Below are 6,000 nucleotides of genomic sequence, written 5' to 3' on the forward strand. Positions count from 1 at the left end.
GCTCATCGTGTTACTACACCACAAAAACTAGCTATTATTAAACGCAGGATAAATTAGTCAGAGTATGACCTAGCGATGTGCATTATCTTCTAAATGGGGTAAGGAGATGCAACATCTATGACATAGTTCTGGGAAATAGAGCGTGGATAACTCGGGCTATTTTCTGAGCTGCGTGAATGTGGCACAGGGGTCCCTACGCCATAAAAATCCGTGTGTTGACTTCTGATTTCTGCAGCATTTCCTGTTCTTTACTGGGGCCACGGCGATTAGTATATTGTCTGCCCACAGGCAACACAGAATTGGTGGGCTGCTGTCAAAGAAAGGCGCACAAAACACGATTTAATTATAGTTTTTTTTTTTTTGTCTTTACAACTGAAAGAGGGAGAGAAAAAATTCTGAATTATGCTGAGCTGCATGTAGGCTAACCTGCACGCACACACGGCACGGTTATTTAACCCTTAGTGTCGTGTGAATTGGAATGTCTGCACAGAAATGATGACTGGACAGCCTCTGGCGATAGCTGTCACGATGAGAATGAGCGTTCAGCTGCCGCGTTTACCAGAAACACGATTCACACTTCCTTTCAAGATTTAAGTCATTTGCCGCAGTTTCATGCCTTTGTGAGCTGATGCAAACTGCACACAGATAAAGACAAAAAATCTCCATTCGTAGTGCTGACACGAACATATTAGTTAAAGTCAACTGCCTGAATGAAAATTTCACCACATTTTAACTGGTATCCAACATTTTAACACCGCGACTCATCTTAATGGCATGCTTGCTGACGTTGTAAAAACATGCACGTATTATTACTAATATATAGGCCTATTACTATATAGTTAAGGATAGAAATGTTTTACTTGTGAAGACTATTTAAATTGGAGCTTTACTGTAGCAGAAACAGGAAAAACAGTTTAGATGGCTTGGATGTGGATATTTCGAACTTTTTCAGGACAACATTCTGCATTTTTCTTGATCAAATTTAAGTTAAACCTCAGTTTTTATTTGGAAATTCATTAATGATGATGACGGCATCTGTTAATATTTGTCTCTGCCTGTGTGTAGCATGTGTGGAGGTGTTGGGGCAGGTGTGCATGTAATTAGCTACATGCCCTTCTTGCAAAAACGGTTTAACTAGTCTTTAACCAGCCACTTTTAAACAGCAATTAAAGTCGGCCCACCTCGCTACATGAGTTGTTCTTGCATCTATCACCACTGAAATAATTTCACTGTGGAATGTGTCTGATTTGCTACAGTGCGTTTCCATGGCAACGCATCAGGGTGATGGATTTGACCGCTTCTGTGTGGTACAGTGAGAAAATGAAAAGCAATCCCCCACTGTTGGAATTATTAAACACACCGACAGTTTTGAAGTGCTGATGCTTCACATGCTGAAGAACTTGAGGATCCCTGTTGACTTTGCTTTTTGATGGAAAATGAATTTATCTGACTTCAGTACTGCTTTGGTAGGTATGGCTCAGCTGACAGAAGTACAGTACGCACAGTAATGCCTTATTATGTCAGTTATTTAATTCTGCGATTTCAATCACCTAGTGTCACTTTGGGGCAAATCTAAGAAAATGTAATCTCTGGGGCAATCAAAAGATTACGGAAATGTATTTGTAATGAAATTACTCTCAATTTACTGTCATATTGAGTCTGACCATTGCTCTCACTTTTGCACACGCTGTATCCATATATGACAAAAAGTCTCAACGTTAAATATACCCAGGCTAGCATTATTCAAAATATCTGATTTGAACATTTTGAAGCATTTAATTCATGACATGTTAACCATTACATGGTTAGGTTGTCGAGGTCAGTGGTTGGCAGCAGTGGGTAGTTAGGGGTTAAGGGGCTCAGGTTTGGGTTAAAGGAGGTTCAGGTTCGCTTGTTGTAGTTCCCTGGACTGGGGTGTATATTTTTAATGGCTCCAGTAAAAATACCCACCTGTGCAAATGGGTTGGAAAAAAAAGAAGAAAGAAATCAGCAAAGCAGAAAATCAGTCCAGGATGACAGTGTCAGCCGGGCATTTTAATGTAAATGTCACGGCTGCTGCAGGTTCAGAACCCCCACAGGTTCAGAACCCCCCGCACAGCGTGAGGGACTCGTGTGGCATCTGGTGATGCTCTGTGCCAAAACCTGCCGGCAGTGTGTGGCCCTACAGCGCTGAAAGAGGCACCTTGGATACCAGCACGCTGCGTCTGGCAGATTCAGGGAGCCAGCCGACAGCCAGCGACGATGCTCACGGGATCACGCGCCTGCTGTATAAAGATCGCCATTGTTTGCTTGCATTTGCTAAGGTGGCTGTTTAAACGGGAGGCTCTTGAACTGAGTTTGGGGTGAAAATCAAATCCATCTGCTGAGTGGACCACAGAAATTTTAATTTTCGCTGTTCGGCTCCGTCATTTTCAGTTCTTGTGAGGAACCCCACTCAGAAATGCACCCATGTCGTTTGAGACACTTCTCCTAAACATCATCAGTGTTGGTCAGGAAAAGAAACAGTTTGAAATTCCTAGGAATTTTGTTTGATGTCCTGGGAGACTGGGTGCAGAGATAAAGCGTACCCCCCTCTTTGAAACTTCTGAGATATATTGTTTGTATCCAAGTGAACCTTCTGTGATATATTCAGAAATGATTTGTGTCACCGTTGTGTAGCGCTGATTTTACGTAGGTGGAATTGAGATAAGACCACAATACTTTTCCTGTGAGATTCTACACCAGAATAGCATATAAAAATATTTAGTCATCTTTTATTGTGAGTTTACAGTTCTGTTTGATTTAAGTAACCTTTAGAATAAAACTACGAAGAGAGAAATACTTTGGGATATATCTTTGACTCACTGCTCCTGAGAATGAAACCGATTAATACAGATTCAAAAATCAATATCGAAAGAATGAAAATGATGGCCTTTATTGAGTTTAATTGGGAAATATAATTATTTGATATCAAGGCAGCTCTTTGATGTAAAATGTTTCATGATTATATGAAATCGTTTGAGCTAAGATCAGAAACAATTTTTACTCCCCTTCTTGCATCAGCAGCAGACCTTTCTCCATTATCAGCTTTTATTTAAAGAACAAGTAAAGCAAACCTAAGATTAATCTGTCACCATATGTTATTTTTCGCCAAGATGGCTAGCAGGCGAAGGCTAGTGTCATTGCTGCTGATTTGGCATTCATCTTTTAATTTTGCATTCAGGGCTTTTCACTTTGGGTCTGGCTGGTAGCTGTACCCATCTAAGGATGCAGATTGCCCACTTTTCCTCCCACGCCATGCGCCGAACGACAACACAAGCCGTCGGAGGACCTGATCGATTCTGCCATTTACATCATCCCCCATGTCAGGCTTCTATTCGCCGGCATGTGCGAACGTTTCAATGGAGCTAATCGCTCAGGCGCATCTAATGAATCCTTGGGAGCAGGCCTTGCTTTGGCTGGGGGGGGGCGATGCACGTTCATAATAATGGGTGTCTGCCAGCATCCAAAGCTGAGCTATATGAACAGCAGATGTCTTCTAATTGCTGTTATTACACCGAACAGAGTGGGGGGGGGGGGGGCGGGGGGGGGATAATAATGACCTTCCTGGGGCTTACAGACACAGCAGCCAGCTTAGGCTCTGACGCCACTTTGTCACTTCAACACATTTGAGTGAGACGGGGGGGGCTGGTGGGAGAGGGGTCGCTAACTCAGAAAATCGATGTACACTTGCTGTACGTAGACATTTACTGCAGGTACTAAAAAAAGACATGCGACTTAACAGTACCGCACATACAGATCGGACATGGGTGATGGTCTCCTCGGTTGCACAGTTCTTGTGATGTACTGTACATTAACCCTCATAAAATCTATTTAAAGAGCAATGTGACGCTGAATCGTTTTTTGGCGCGGGACTTTACTGTCGAGGCAGCCTGGACATCTTTCCTCGAATCCTGGTGATGGACAAGGCTGGAATATTCCAGTGCCGGAAAAAAAAACAAAAAACAAACGTAGCATGGCATGTGCTTCAGCATGGAGGCTGGCTGAAAGTTACTGGGACTTGGATCCTGGTGCGTGGTGGGGGTGGGGGTCTCAGGTCCCTTGGAGGATTCACCTGACGTGATGGGAAGTCCCACAACCCCACGAGAGATTTGTGCTGCAAAAAGCCCCTCTCTGAGGAGAGATCAGCAGCGGGGGCGAGGGCGGGGTTTGGGGCTGAAAGTCACCCGTGCGTGCAGCACTCAAGGAATTCTCCCCGATGACGAATCGCTGTGCACACGTGGGCATCGTCTTTCTCTGTCACCTCCCCAAGCTGTAATTACAACCACTGAATTCCCTAATAAAACGCAGAATCCCCCAAAGTTAGCAAATAACGGCGAATTTAGAAGCACAGAATTCGGTTAAATGGATTCATTCATCTCACGATTTTTGACACAAAGAGCTTTTGTCAGATGAGAACGCTGAGTTCATGTAGGTCGCAAAAACATCCTATTTGCGATATTTCACATGGAGGTATTAGCGAACCGTACAAGCTATTGTGTCATTATGTAACGAGGCAAGGGCAAGGTTTATGCGAGCCTTCACTGCTCATGCACACTCTACATAACCGTTGTTATTATATTTATGCGTGTCAATGATAGACCCTCTTTTCCCATGTCCTCTTCCGAGGGTTCGACACCGCGTAAAGTGTGCACAGAAGCACAGCAGGAAAGGCCTGTGATGCATTGGCCTCCTGGCTAAAGCAACAGACCCAAAACCACAATCTTTAATAACTTTTTCCAATGTTTTAATGTTTGGTGTACTTAGCTGTCATCAAGGCAGCTCTGGTATTTGCCGATGAAGAACGTTGGGGAACGGCAGTACCAGGTGCTTCTTGATGCCGTGCACCACAGCTATCTTGGTGGGAACGATACCTTAGCGCTTCTCAATAATTCATACCGAGCAGCTGCTTGTACCTCTGACTGTACTGTATCCCCTTTGGTACAATTGTCCGTTCTATATTTAATTCTCTTTTCCCAGTGGAAGTACCCTCAGGTCACCTTTCCTGTTTTTGTTCTGGTGATTTTACTTATTAGGTTAATTTGTTGTCTATTTTTAATTTTTTTGCATATGTGGAGGGGGGCGTTGCTTAGGAACACATAACCTCAGTTTTAATCAATTATTACCCGGGACACACATAATAATAAAATGCTAACAAGAATAAAGAAAATAATTCAGCAATTTTAGGGGAATCGTGCATCATTTCAGGAAATATATACCAAAAGATTTTCTAATGAAATAACTTTGCAATGTTCACCAGATTTGAGTTTCGGTAAAGCAGTAAAGTTTTTCATTAATCATGCATTAAGCAGTGCATTTTTGACATATGCTCCCAGTAATAATTTAGCATATTTTGTGCAATTAATCAGAGCTCTGGTGGTGGGTTTATGCAGGTATATGGCATACACCCTTATCAAAAAATGCATTCACCATATACACATCTAAAAAGTGTCAGAAATGCATGTAAGTCAGAGAAGTGTGCATGCACAATTATACTGCATATCCACCTAACAAGACACCACTACTGCACTGCATTTAATCTAAGCTCACTGGCTATTTTATTAGGAACACAAAGCTAGTACCTGGTAGCAGGGATGTTATTAGGGCTATTTTATACTCCACTAATAAATGTTTATTTATTGGCTAACGTCATGAATACTTTGCCGTCACACCCCCCCCCCCAGTAAAGACTAAGTCCCCCTATCCATCCATCTCTAACTACGCCCCTGCCAGGTAAGTCATACTTTTGCCTTAAGATCTGTTTCAAGGGTGGGCGAGTTCTGTGTTCAGAGAAGCGATTCTGCGCTGCACCATTCAACTGAGCTGTTACTTTTCACACTTGTGTCCTTCCTGTTAGCTGTAATGAGTCTGGCCATTCTCCTCTGACCTCTCTCATTAACAAGGTGTTTTTGCCCACAGAGCTGCCGCCGGCTGCGTCTTCCTTTACACCATCCTCCGTAAACTCCAGACGCCGCAGTGTGT

The sequence above is a fragment of the Paramormyrops kingsleyae genome, chromosome 21, assembly GCF_048594095.1.
Source record: "Paramormyrops kingsleyae isolate MSU_618 chromosome 21, PKINGS_0.4, whole genome shotgun sequence".
In the NCBI taxonomy this organism is placed as follows: Eukaryota; Metazoa; Chordata; class Actinopteri; order Osteoglossiformes; family Mormyridae; genus Paramormyrops; species Paramormyrops kingsleyae.